This window comes from Oncorhynchus mykiss, chromosome 3 (assembly GCF_057628025.1).
Source record: "Oncorhynchus mykiss isolate SJ-2025 chromosome 3, ASM5762802v1, whole genome shotgun sequence".
Lineage (NCBI taxonomy): Eukaryota > Metazoa > Chordata > Actinopteri > Salmoniformes > Salmonidae > Oncorhynchus > Oncorhynchus mykiss.
In genome coordinates, this window is record NC_143024.1 from 32,804,821 (window position 1) to 32,819,137 (window position 14,317).

Here is a 14,317-nt window from a genome sequence, read left to right on the forward strand (position 1 = left end):
GAAGCGCGTAAAAAAATAATCTGTCCTCGGTTGCAACACTCACTGACAAGTTCCAAACTGTCTCTGGGCGCTACATCAGTACAATAACTGTTCATCAGGAGCTTCATTGGTTCCCATGCCCGAGCAGTCGCACACAAGCCTAAGATCACCATGTGCAATGCCAAGCGCCAGCTGAAGTGGCGTAACACTCGCCGCCATTGGATTCTGGAGTAGGGGAAATGTGTTCTCTGGAGAGATTAATCAAGCTCTATTATCTGGCAGTCTAATGGACTAATCTGGGTTTGGTGGATGACAGGAGAACGCTACCTGCCCAAATGCATAGTGTCAACTGTAAAGTTTGGTGGAGGAGGAACAATAGTTGGGGGCTGTTTTTCACAGTTCCAGCTAGGCCCCTTAGTTCCAGTGAAGGGAAATCTTAACGCTACAGCGTAAAATTGCATTCTAGATGACTCTGCCCTACCAATTTTGTGGCAACAGTTTGGGGAATGCCTGTTCCTGTTTCAGCATGACAATGCCCCCATGCACAAAGCGAGGTCCATACAGAAATGGTTTCTCGAGATCAATGGGGAAGAACTTGACTGGCCTGCACAAAGCCCTGACCTCAACTCCATCTAACACCTTTGGGATGAATTTGAACACAGACTGAGCCAGGCCTAAATGCCCAACCTCACTAACGCTCATGGCTCAACGGAAGCAAGTCCCCGCAGCAATGTTCCAACATCTAGTGGAAAGCCTTCCCAGAAGAGTGGAGGCTATTATAGGAGCAAAAGGGGGGACCAACTCCATATTAATGCCCATGAGTTTGGAATGAGATGTTTGACAAGCAGCTGTCCACATACTTTTGGTCATGGAATATACATGGTGAATATCTATGGTGGGCTTTGTTATTTACCAGTTTGTGGAGCTCACAGAGCAAGCAAGCATCTGCTAAGATGGTTTGCATAAAAATGTCTCATGGCCATTATGAAGATAGTTTATTTCTACTAATGAGAGCTTTATTCTATCATTAAGAATAACAGGTTAATAAAATAGATCAAATCAAGTATGTAAAACCAAAACTGACAGAAACTACATTTTTATTTAAATATAAAAGTAAAAAACAGAAGTATTAACAGTTTCATTAGGACAATGTATCAGGCAGTTGGTCTGTTGTCTGGTTAGATTAATCAACCAATTTCCTTTACAGCTACAGCACTGATATGTAAAGAAATAACAACAGTTGTATTGTCATGTTGGTCCACATTCATATTTAGCAGCCGATTGTGGAAATTCTGACTGGCCTGAACATGTTAGTGTTGAAAAGAAAAATATTAAACTAATCAAGACTGACATAAGGGTATCAGAATGACAGATGAAAATAATAAGATAAACAATTAAATGACAGAAAATATGTACATAAGTTTGAACAAAAGTTAAGCCCAGACTAACAAAAAGGTCAAGCCTCTTAGGTTAGAGTTCAAAGGTTGGACCACAAGGCTCAACCACATCTCATCTGACATAAGCCTAGCTAATGGAATCACCCTCATTGCAATATCATCTGTCTTTACAGTCAATTACACAAATTCCTTACAATGTGGCCAGACCTGTCAGTAACCTACACATCAGGGAGACAATAAACCATAATCACAGGAAGTCTCAAGGTACATGTTACAGTACCAGTTCCTATGGCATTGAAAGTGGCATTTGAATCATTAAGTTGCACAACATAAAATGCCCTAAGAGCATATGTATGTGGAGTGTGTGGCAAATGTAGCTTAGCGGCGGTCCTGTGCTCATTTTAAGTAGTGCACAAAATACTAGAGGACTGTGTAGGCTGCTCCCCGTGTTGGGGTGGGAGATCTGGCACTATCCTAACCCCCTCACTTCTTGAAGAACTTCTTGTTGAGAAGGAAGATTAGCAGGTTGACGTTGACTTTGGCCTTGTCGAACATCTTCATCACCGCCACTCCCTCGTACTGGAGCTGCAGCAGGTCCTACACACACATACACGTTTGAATACAGTTCTGAAATCCAAGATCTTTCAAAATAGGATCACTAAATAATTTACCATTGCAGCACATACAATATAGAGCACTGATTTCAGTGAGAGACTGGGATTTGCATCAATCACAGACCATAGGTTTGTATTGAAATGTCTGTTCTAGTTTCATTATACTACTCCCCAGACTCACCTGGTATTTGAGGGGGAACTTCTCCATGTCCACACCCATAAAGCGAGCCTGGAACGTGCCACCCTCATCACCGGGCACAATGTCAAAGATGACATTCTTAAACCTGAGGAGATATAATAATCAAATACATTTAATTTCTTGATGCCCTAGGTAACCATCCATGGTAATTTGGTAGGGTGGTGTGTGTGCACGTTCCTGCATACTATCTGTGTGACTGGCAGGTTCTCGATCTCCATAAGGACTCCTTTCTCATGTAAACGGGTAGCAGTGTAGGTCAGAGTGGGATGCTTGCTCTTCTTCCCTTTGCTCTCTGCTGCCTTCTTTCCACTCACCTCACTGAGGAAGAAAGAAAGAGCGAGAGAGTTATAGAGCTCAGCACAGTAGCAGTGTAAAGCCATCTTCCAGTGTGGTCACACTCCCACATGTGTTTGTGTCTACCTGTGTTTGGCGGTGAGGTTACCCAGGCAGGTGGTGATGTACTTGCTGTAGAAGTCCACCTGTTAGCTGTGGAAGGAGGTCTTGCAGTGCAGGCTGCCCATAGTCTGTCTCGGGGGGGGGGAGAAGAGGTTTATCTGTAGTTGATTTGGTGTGATAACTTTACAATTAAAATGTCATTGTGTGTGTGCTGTGTAGTGTATGTTTCCATCTACCTTGGCTATGAGCTGTAGTATCTGTGTCTCAGAGTCAGGTGGGGTCAGGACCCCCAGGCTCTCCAGCCTCCTCAGGCTACGCTGGATCTTCTGCTTCTTCTCCTCCAGAGACAGGTTGCCGTCGGAAACGATCAACTGGTTCCTCTTCATCTTCTCAGGGGTGCGGGTGTCCCTTTGGGCACGGCAGTGCATCATCCACGCGTGCTGCACTTCCTGAGAGGAGAGGAATACGCCAGCGGTTAACTACTACCAACTCCCTACGGAGAGATGAGAGTGTGAGGAAGAGGGCGTGTGGCAGCCCAGTGAAGAGCTGTGGAATATACCTGATCCTGAGAGGAAGAAGCTCTCCAGGCTGGGCTCGGATCAAGTCGACGATAAACTGTTTGGTACTGCAAAACAACCACACAGAAACAAAACACACTTCAAGTTAGACACGCCATTTTCATGGTGTGATAGTCATACCTCACTGAAATGTTAAAAAGTTTAAGCCCCTACCTGAGGAGAATCCCCCTGGCGTCAGGGTGGTCGTCAGAGCCCCTGAAAACATCAAACTTGCTGGTGAGGTTGAGGGACATCTCCATCTTACTGTACTGGGCCAGGGTCTGCTCTTTCTGGGGCTCCGCAGCGCTCACAGCCCCCTCACCAACCAGAGCTTGGATAGTGGGCACCTTCCCCAGGTCAACAGTCAGCAATGGGTCAGACTGGTCGGGACACAGGGAGTCCTGGTGCTCCATCAGAAGCTACACACACACACACACACACACACACACACACAGGATCTACTCAAATGAAAAGGTTTGTTCCCAACCCACCTCCCCCAGAACCCATTAAAAACGAAAAGTTTCTATGCCTCTTTAGCTTATATGGCATCCAGACCTTGTGTGTGTTAAGGAGCTCACTGATGGAGATATAGATGACAGGCTTGTTGAGGATGACCATCTCAGAGTATTCATCAATGTTAAAATGCTCCTCTGGCGCCGACACATCACACGCAGCATGAAGGAACTTACTGCGGAAGATCTGCTTAAGAACCATTTAGCATGTATAACCTAATTATAGTAATAAAGCTCTCCTCTAAAAAGGGGGTGGAGGATGCGCTAAAATGACAGGACGATTCACCGGAACTTGGAGTGCGTCAGGGTAATGTAGTCGTTGAGGGCGCGCAGGTGAGGGCTGTCACCGTGGAAGTGTTTGTGTGAGGCGGCATGCTGCAGGATGCGTGCGATGGAACCCAGGATGCAACGCTGCTCAGGGAGCAGTGAGGAGCCAGACGAGAACTCTACCACATCAAAACCATCCGGAGCCACAGCAGCTGGGTTGTAGCGGTAGTACACCAGGATCCCCACAATCTGACCACAAACTCTGAATTTTCAGCTCCAGAAAAAAAAAACTTGAAAGACAGCCTGATCAGAAACCACAACACCGAATTCTCTGAAGTAAAACCGATACCTACTAGGTTAACTTGACCTTAGCCTGTTCTAGTGAATAAATACGGGACTTCTCCGCCAATAAGATTGTCCAGTGGATTTTCTCAAATGATGAACATCGGAGCCTGCGTTGTTGGCAGTGCTTTACAAAAGAGAACAAATTATTGGACCTTGAATACATCCTTTAGATCATGCAGAAGAACGTGCAGAAAAACAATAACGTTCAAAAATACAATCACTCATATCTGGTCAATTTACTTAACCCATATATAGCAAATCTAAGCCAGCATGGTTTCGCTTTGACTGCTATACAAACTGTATTGCTTTGCGATGTTTTGCCATTGAAAGTTTCCTGTACAATATGGGCAAAGCTGAACTATTTGGCAAGGCAACTGTGTGATAATAATAATAAGTGCCTCGCATTGAAGAGGTATTTTATGTCTGTTGCATTTGCTGGCTATCAAGTTTTCCATTTAATCATGGAGGACTTCTACAGAACTGCAGGTAGAGTAAACTGAGGTCAGTTGACTGCCAGCAATGCTTTGTTAATCTCAAATGAATAAACCTAGGCAATATGATAAAAATAATACATCGCCTAATTCATCCTGCAGATTTTCAAAACGTCATTGGTGCTATAGATTGACACATATCCTGAAATTCAAAAGACCCTCTGGACCAAATGAAGGAGACTAAATTAATATAAAATATTTTCACAGCATAAACAGGCAGCTATTTAATATTGTAGCCAACACTTCCACCAAACCAAATAATTTTCAGAAACAGTCATTAAATTCAATGATTTTCCTTACTTTTTGGTCAGATGATCTGTGACTCCCATGGGGTTACAACTAAAACCGAATACATTGCTGCCCGTGTTGTCATGAAAAGCACTCTTCACTTGCGCATTTACTCTGTCTGCAATTATCTGCCAGGCTCCCTCTCTTGTTTTTGCGGTGGTGGATGTATTACTTTTTTTGGTAAATACACTACATATACACAAAAGTACAGTACCAATGTATAAAATCGAGCACACAGCCATGCAATCTCCATAAACAAACATTGGCAGTAGAATGGCCTTACTGAAGAGCTCAGACTTTCAAAGTGGCACCGTCATAAGATGCCACCTTTCCAGCAAGTCACTTAGTCAAATTTCTCCCCTGCTAGAGCTACCCCAGTCAACTGTTAATGCTGTTATTGTGAAGTTTAAGCGTCTAGGAGCAACAACGGCTAAGTCGGGAAGTGGTATGCCACACAAGCTCACAGAACAATCCTGCCCAAATGCATAGCGCCAACTGTAAAGTTCAGCGGAGGAGGAAGAATGGTCTGGGGCGGTTTTTCATGTTTCGGGCTAAGATCCTTAGTTCCAGTGAATTTAAATTCTTAACGCTACAGCGTACAATGACATTCTATACGATTCTGTGCTTCCAACTTTGTGGTAACAGTTCGGAGAAGGCTCTTTCATGTTTCAGAGTGACAATGTATGCCCCCGTGCACAAAGCAAGGTCCATGCAGAAAAGGTTTGTCGAGATCGGTGTGGAAGAACTTGACTGTCCTGCACAGAGCCCTGACCTCAACCCCATCGAACACCTTTAGGATGAATTGGAACGGCGACTGCGAGCCAAGCCCAATCGCCCAACATCAGTGCCCAACCTCACTAATGCTCGTGACTGAAATGGAAGCAAGTCCCAGCAGCAATGTTCCAACATCTAGTAGAAAGCCTTCCCAGAAGAGTGGAGGCTGTTATAGTAGCAAAGGGGACCAACTCCATATTAATGCCCAAGATTTTGTAATGAGATGTTTGACGAGCAGGTGTCCACATACTTTTGGTCATGTAGTGTATGTGAAGATATTCATTGTGACCCAATTGTTTCTTGTTTTAAACTAATCAAATATTGGGCTCGGTCTTTTGACTCCATATCTATCGTTTGTCTGTCATTGACACGAGGACCTTTTTGAATGTTGCGTGATTTATTCATTGAGTCTGGTCAGTAGTGTACCTTGTAAAGCTCATCCTCGCTGGCCTGAGGAAACTTCTCATGTAGAGAATCTCTCAGGACCTAGGCTGTGTAGCGCATCCCATATCTGTGGGAGGAAGGAGAACGCCTGAGTGTTGAACTCCCATCACAGAAACAAATCAAACTAAAACAATAAGTAGCCAAATCTGGTGAGAGGAAGACGTGAGCTGCCAACAGCTGTTTGATTAAGTTGCTGGTGATTCAAATGAATTGCACTGAGAATGAAAAGGAAGCTCTGCAGAGTGCATATGAAGGGCCTCTTACGGTAATTTATGCAGGTTGCTGGTGATTGCGTTGAGCAGGCGGTCTGTAACGTTCTTGAGGTTGACGATAGAGATGTACAGGCGACGCTGCTCTGCACTCACTTCATAGGGCAGGGAGCTAGGGAGAGGAGACAGAGTATGTTGCTGTGTGTGTATGCATTTATGTTTCTCAATGGACCTCTTGAAGCCAATCTGAGAGTGTGAGCGTACATATCTTTAAATACTTGTCATGAGCAAATCAAAATCAGTGCATTCAACTAAAGTAAGTAAATCAGTCTGCATAGTATATGTATTTCTTGCTTTATGCTGAACTCTTGTGGCCAAGCTAAAACTGTCTAGGCTCTCTATAGGAGAACCACCACGACACTACATTTGCTCATGGCTCAGTGCTGACCTCTTGTGGTTGGTCTGGGTCTGGTTGACCCAGCTCTTGTCGATCTCGCAGGGGTCCGTGCGGATGCTGAGGATGCAGTCCTGCAGCACCTCTCTAATGGCCAGCCCGAGGATCTCCTTCAACGCGGTCTGACCGCGGGCATGGCGGTAGAAACTCACAAACATCTTAATGACTGTGGGGTTCCCAGTCACCACCTGTATAGTGTGTGAATAGTGTGTGTACAATGACTTGATCTCATGGCACAGCGCGGGGGTGAAGAGCTGCAGCAGCAGGTAGGCCTCCCTGCAGTCGGAGCCGTAGTTGAACAGGGTGAAGATGACAGTCTCCATGAAGAGAGTCGTTTTATTCTGGGGCTTCAGGAAGATCAGCTGGGCCAGGTACAGAGGCTGAGTCTGGAGAACACACACTTAAATTAAGCAAGCCATTGCATAAAACTCAGCACAGGCCACATATGAAGGGGCCTGTCAGGTGGAAGTAGTAGGGGCTGTCCTTAGTCTTCAGTCATGGGCTCCAGTTGTCCCCTGAGTCCCAGTACATAGAGATTAGGGCTTATCACTACCTAGAAGATTGAAGGTAGATTCAGTGTTATGATGCTGCCAGGAGCAGCACCGCAGATACTGAGATGAGCGCGATGCAACATAGTATCTGCGGATGAGCAACGGTACACTCAGTCTGCTACAATGTGGCGGGACCAAAACAATGGAGATGTTCAGCCTCATGCTTCAACGCTCTTAGTTGTTGCTGAAATTGACCTGATATGACATTTACTGCGTCGCTGAGTCTACGGTTAATCCTGACCAATTATGAGCAGCTAATATGCTACTAAAGTGCATAGATCACAACCAGCATGAACACAAGTGAATCACGGTAGTGGGTACTGACCTCCCACAGATTTGGCCCAAGAGTAGGGTGGTGATTTCAGCCTGGTACACTCCAGCACATTCTTCCACCACGCTCCGCAGCGCCACCTCTGGCAGACGCAGGACTCGCAGCGTCTGGGACGTCTTGCCCTCCTCCACTGCCTGGTTCACGGCCACCAAGCCCAGGGACACTGGCCAGGGAAACACACACACAGTTAAGATAACGGTATACATTTTGTGATAATATGAATTACAACTGTTGTGAGGAAACCCATCAGCATAGAATTTCACCATGGCTTTAAAAACCCGATGTGAAGGTATTACGCCAACTCACTCTTCGGGGCTCTTTGAGTGTCGTGATTGGCTCTTCTCACTCCTTTCTGAATGTCAGCCAACCACAACTCTGCTCCTGGATTACGGCTCACCTGTGATAGGACAGGGCACAGCATTGAACAATGAACCACAAAATCTTGTTTAGATTCCCTGTTTTAAACTATTATGTCTTCCTGGATGACATACCTCAGCCTTCAACCTCCGGCCTCTGGTCAGTACGTCATGGTAGCGGCGAGCATTGAGTGTCGTCACCTCCTCAAGGCCACTAGAAGGCAGCAGCAGTGCAGCTAGAGCCTTCTGAAGGTCGCCTCGAGACAGGGCCTGGTTAATCAGCCAGATGGCGAGGATCTCTGTGGACAAACAGGAAGCAGATCCAGTCAAATACAAGGTGTTCCTCTGGTTTTAGAATCAAATAGCACCCAACAAAATATTTCTGTCAATGGACCTAAACCCAGTGTTTCTGGGAGTTGGTGTTCAGTTCTCCAACGTACGGTCATGCTCTTCCTGTGCTGCTGCGTTTACAGAGTTCGGTCCTCTCTGGAGATTGTTCCACGTCAGCAGAGCTCTCACAGCCTTCCTCCTCTGATCACCCAGCTCCTCAAAGTACCTGAGGCAAATGGCAAAGGAGTTAGTTCAAGTATACAGATCTGCACCCAGGCTACAGAGACAACTGAGAATTGTCAGGAGAGTGGTACTGGAAACCCACCTCTGGACCAAGCTGTCGTCAATATCGGCCAGACCGGCTGCAGGGCTGACCAGCGTGGCACAGAAGGCTCCCACATCTTTGGCCTCCACTGCCTAGTTGATAAGAGCCACCGCCGAGAGTATCTCCACTGCTACGTACAGCTCCTCCTGCTGCAGGTCCCCCTGCAGGCACAGAGGACCATATTCACTACAGTCAGTTTACATACAACAAAATTATTCAATTTCGGTAACCTGGTAATTTCCCCCTATATTGTTTATATTACTATTCATTTTTTTTTACCAAAATGTTAATGGAACACAGTCTTGTTTACAGACAAGACAAAGTTGCAGAGAAAAGGAGTTGAGTGAGATGCCCTCAGGGTCCATGAGGGCACGAACAGTCTGCCTGGGCTCCCCAAGACGCAGGTTCTCGTTGATAGATCTTACAGCTTTCTGCACTGAATAAACACACACATTTTGTTTGGATGGATCTACAATGGAACATTGGGACTGCAAAGGACAGGGCATTAATATATTTAAGCACACATGCAGCAACTCAAGAGTCACTGGAATTGATATAGTGCATGCCCCTTGTGATAAGAACTGACTACGATACAGTATTTAGTTGAGTGTGTACTGACTTGTCTGGTTGCTCTGGGCCTCCTCGTTAGCCACAACACCTCCTTCTGCAGCTCATCTCGCTCCAGAGGGTCCACACAGCCCAGGTCCTGCCACATGTCAGAGACTAAAGGCCAGGGGGTCACAGTGTCTCTGTGTGCGGTGTTAATGTGCAGTTTCTCACCAGGGCATTCTGTTCACGGTCAGTGGCCAGTTGCTCCAGGTACCATGGCCTCTCTGGAGGCCCCTCAGGGCCAGACAGGGGACCTGGAGGGCTGCCAGGATGGCCAGAGTCCCCACAATCCAGGGCCTCGTCCACCTGCTCTATGGCCGCACGCACTGCATACACAGTGACAAAATATTTGGTTTAATTTTTATTCATCTTCTTATTTATCTGTTTGATGGGTAAGTCAACTCACCATTTACTTTGTCAATGTTCTCTTGAATCTCACTTTGGGTCAGGTGTTCCTCATAGATATCCTTCTCCTCTGAACAGTTACACTAGAAATTCAGTACACATGATTACTATCCTGACACCAACAGAAACTCTGTACCAGGGATACGGCTATAAATGCATTTTTAAATTATCATATTAATTCAGTCTGTTAGTCACCTTGGTGTAGGCGAAAGCTGCCTTCTGTGCCCGTGCCATCTCCTGGTAGACTGGCATCAGGTGCTCCTGCAGGTTGGTGAGCATGGCGCTGGGGTTCCGCAGGGCCTGGGCAATGACCTCCACGTGCCCCCTCTCCACCGCCTCGTTGATCGCTATAACTGCAGCATGGACTGGAGGGAGAGAGAAGGGAGCTAGAGGCAACATTTTGATAAACTATTCAAGGACAGTGAAAACATTAACTCTTAGATGACAGTCGATGACCGAGGAACTTCAATAGTATCCGATGTGTCTCTTGGCGTTTCAATTTTGAAATCCCATCCATATCAGTTTAAGTAGAGAGTAATAGTAGAGAGAAAACAAACACATTTTGGGCGAATTCATATTTTAACTTGAAATAAGGTGTATTTTCTACATCTGAAAACATCAAAGCAAAACATCTGTGCCTCTACTTACTAGCAGCCTCATCCACTTATCTCATTGGCTAAGATTCCCCTAATCTTGCTAAAGGCTGGCATCTGGATGCCATATCTCCTCTGGAGAATAAATATTACCCCAAAAACACAGGAATGAGAGAGGAATATTAATATTATATTTTCCCCTTATCCCAGTTGTGATTGAATAGTAAGAGGCTACTGGGACTCTACCTGTAGATTTGACCTTGCCACAGAGGTCATGGATCTGAGGGGCCAAACATAGTCGGAAAAGGTAGAGGCTGAGAGCACAGATACAGTACACAGTTCTGGGGATGTTCTTCTTATCATAGATGTCAGTCGTCTCTGGGTGGAACATCTGAAACAACAAGGACAGGTTAGGTGTAGTTCAGGTGTAACAGTAAACAAGATTGCTACTGTTATATGTGAGGACAGGCCTAATAAAGAGTTTATTTCTCCCTTTAATTTACAGTTGGCAGTCCGATCTCCGCCATCGCACTGCGCCAATGGTTGATGTTGTCCATGTGGCGGAACTGCAATCCCATACCCTGAGGGAGAAAGATATGATCCGTTGGAGAAATCTCCATTATGACACCTCTGATATTCAGCTACACTATTCAATGCCTTTGAAATAGAGTATTATGCTTGCTCAGCACAAATTCAAATCTCAGCTCTAAAGGAGTTGGGTTCCAGTCATGTGAAAAGACTACATTAGAGCAGAAAAGCAGGTACTGGGAAAAATAGGTAGTTCTAAAGGGTCAAGAAGGTAAACAAGGGGCTGAGTGTTATTTTTCAGAGAAAAATAAATGACAAGACTGTCAAAAAAGGTCCAAAAGAAAGTTACTGAGCAGGAAACTCAGTCTTTCTTAGTGAGAGGCATTTCAGTAAAACCATAGGGCTGTGAATAATAGAGCAGACCTTGAAGCGTTCCTGGTCCAGGTCATAGATCTTTTTGAGGGGGAGTATCTTGGGGGTGAAACAGTGGCCTAGCTTGGCCAGCAGCACCCCGTTCCTCAGCCCTTCCTCCTGCTCAGTCGGGGCAGGCAGCTCCTCATGGAGACAAGCTTCCATCCACCTGTAAAGAGAGAACATACTAATCTAGTCTAATGTTAACTTACTAGGGAATATTAATGCAATATATTTCCAAGTATTGCATGTGATGTGTTGAAACATATAGAGCAATCAGAATTAATGACAGAGATAGTTGCTTTTGCAATTTCCTGTAGAAAGAGAATTGGCCAATGCACTTCAAAAGCGAGTTAGCTATCCATGATAGGGTGAAGTGATACAGTCTGAAGTACAAGTCAGTTATTGTCTGAAACCAACTGAAAATACAGTTTCAAATGTTCTTACATTTTAGCCTCTTCCAAACGGCACAGGTATTGATAGGCAACCTTCTGGATGCGTTGTTCATCCATCTCCTCAGCTGTCAACCGCTCATCTATAACAACATGTCAAAAATCATATAACTTTATACAACGTACCATCTAGATGTCTAACCTAACTAAATACCCGAGTTGACATGAACTTGACCCAAGTTAACCTTGACAAGTTAGCTAACGTTATATTAGGAGACTTGCAAGTTAACTAGCTATAACGTTACAGTAAGCCTTTAACGTTAAGGTTAGATCATTCGCTAACGTTAACTATAGATCACACGTAACTTAGCCACCCACCTAAACCAGGCAAAACAACAGTTTACTATTTACTGTCTAACAAACTTTGGTTAATTAGGTTGCAAGGTCGCTTAACTTACAGCCCCCTGAACCCGGTTTGTGTGCCCGAATCTCCCATTTCTTTGACTTGTTCCCAGACGACATATTACTGGCACATTCTCTCAAAACGCTAGCTATATTTTCTGGTCTCAAGTTATCGATATGATTTCCGCATGTGGATAGTGTTTCACTTAAATGGTTGATCCTGTTTCCATTCTATTCTAGTAATTTAAAAAAATACACTATCATTCCCTCCTCTCCTACTGCCTCAACTGCAGTACAGACACATGTTTCTGTTAATGGTTCCATCAAGTTTGAACTTTGAATATCCCGCCATTCATTGGCTAATCAGAAGCCGTTCTGATTGGCCAATACAGGTGGTCACTTTGTATTGTGGTACATGAAGTGTATTTTAGAAACGTTCGAACACACGTGATTTTTTTTAATTTTTTTTTTACCTGTACTTAACTAGGCATGTCAGTTAAGAACAAATTCTTAATAGTGATGGGCATTTTCAGTGAGCCGGCTCGTTCGGCTCAGCTCACCAAAAAGAGCCGGCTCTTTTGGCTCCCAAACGGCTTTTTAAAATAATTTTTTAAAATATTTTTTCAAAACAGTTTGCGATAGTTTGAGTATGATTGGTGTTAAAACAATTCTAATTAAATTGTAAAATTAAATGTTGGAGTGGCTCCTCCAAATAGGATCGGACCTGCATTATGACATCTGCTGAGAGATTCCTTCGTGCTGTATCCCCAGTTGCTCGCTCGTCAAACAGCATCCAAACAGCAGACGTTTGTGGCACTACTGCTGGTGCTTCTGCTCCATCTGATCCCTCTTCTTCCTGTTGCCCTGGTGCCTGAGCCTGCTGACTGCTGGGGCTGTCCCTCCCTGCTGCTGAGGTTATTCTTTGAAGAGCCTCATCAATCGCTCTGGCATCACTGAAGGCTAACTTCTTAAACCTGGGGTCAAGTGCAGTGGTTTCTGATAGCACGTGATTATATTCCATTCTGTGGAACTTTCTGTCCATTGATGAACATAGGATGTCCATCAACTCTGTCACATGTCCTGTGGTAACATTTGCTTCTCTCTGGCGGCTGGCTGTGATTTTCTGCAGACCCTTATACAGGAATATTATTTTTGAGGCTGTCACATAGCTGAAAAGAGAGAACAGTAACTTATTAGTTCAGGTTCATGTTTTGTCTACTGATACTACATTCTCATCTACTCCTCATATACATACAGTGCCTTGCGAAAGTATTCGGCCCCCTTGAACTTTGCGACCTTTTGCCACATTTCAGGCTTCAAACGTAAAGATATAAAACTGTATTTTTTGGTGAAGAATCAACAACAAGTGGGACACAATCATGAAGTGGAACGACATTTATTGGATATTTCAAACTTTTTTAACAAATCAAAAACTGAAAAATTGGCCGTGCAAAATTATTCAGCCCCCTTAAGTTAATACTTTGTAGCGCCACCTTTTGCTGCGATTACAGCTGTAAGTCGCTTGGGGTATGTCTCTATCAGTTTTGCACATCGAGAGACTGACATTTTTTCCCATTCCTCCTTGCAAAATAGCTCGAGCTCAGTGAGGTTGGATGGAGAGCATTTGTGAACAGCAGTTTTCAGTTCTTTCCACAGATTCTCGATTAGATTCAGGTCTGGACTTTGACTTGGCCATTCTAACACCTGGATATGTTTATTTTTGAACCAATCCATTGTAGATTTTGCTTTATGTTTTGGATCATTGTCTTGTTGGAAGACAAATCTCCGTCCCAGTCTCAGGTCTTTTGCAGACTCCATCAGGTTTTCTTCCAGAATGGTCCTGTATTTGGCTCCATCCATCTTCCCACCAATTTTAACCATCTTCCCTGTCCCTGCTGAAGAAAAGCAGGCCCAAACCATGATGCTGCCACCACCATGTTTGACAGTGGGGATGGTGTATTCAGCTGTGTTGCTTTTATGCCAAACATAACGTTTTGCATTGTTGCCAAAAAGTTCAATTTTGGTTTCATCTGACCAGAGCACCTTCTTCCACATGTTTGGTGTGTCTCCCAGGTGGCTTGTGGCAAACTTTAAACGACACTTTTTATGGATATCTTTAAGAAATGGCTTTCTTCTTGCCACTCTTCCATAAAGGCCA

General features: G+C 44.6%; 1 pseudogene across 1 annotated transcript; it reads right to left on the reverse strand.

The window, feature by feature from the left end:
• Positions 1-1,059: 1,059 nt before the first annotated feature.
• LOC110503879 (ras GTPase-activating-like protein IQGAP3) lies at positions 1,060-12,537 on the reverse strand (annotated as a pseudogene). The gene is made up of 26 exons (XR_016494935.1): positions 12,216-12,537; positions 11,813-11,900; positions 11,378-11,534; positions 10,930-11,007; positions 10,673-10,817; positions 10,029-10,198; positions 9,835-9,916; positions 9,600-9,754; positions 9,439-9,525; positions 9,099-9,255; positions 8,820-9,005; positions 8,605-8,720; positions 8,300-8,463; positions 8,115-8,205; positions 7,787-7,971; positions 6,921-7,312; positions 6,528-6,644; positions 6,246-6,330; positions 3,941-4,170; positions 3,698-3,830; positions 3,317-3,561; positions 3,145-3,210; positions 2,610-3,034; positions 2,379-2,507; positions 2,172-2,274; positions 1,060-1,973 (listed from the first exon to the last, which is right to left on the reverse strand). The product of XR_016494935.1 is annotated as a ras GTPase-activating-like protein IQGAP3 (transcript).
• Positions 12,538-14,317: the final 1,780 nt, after the last annotated feature.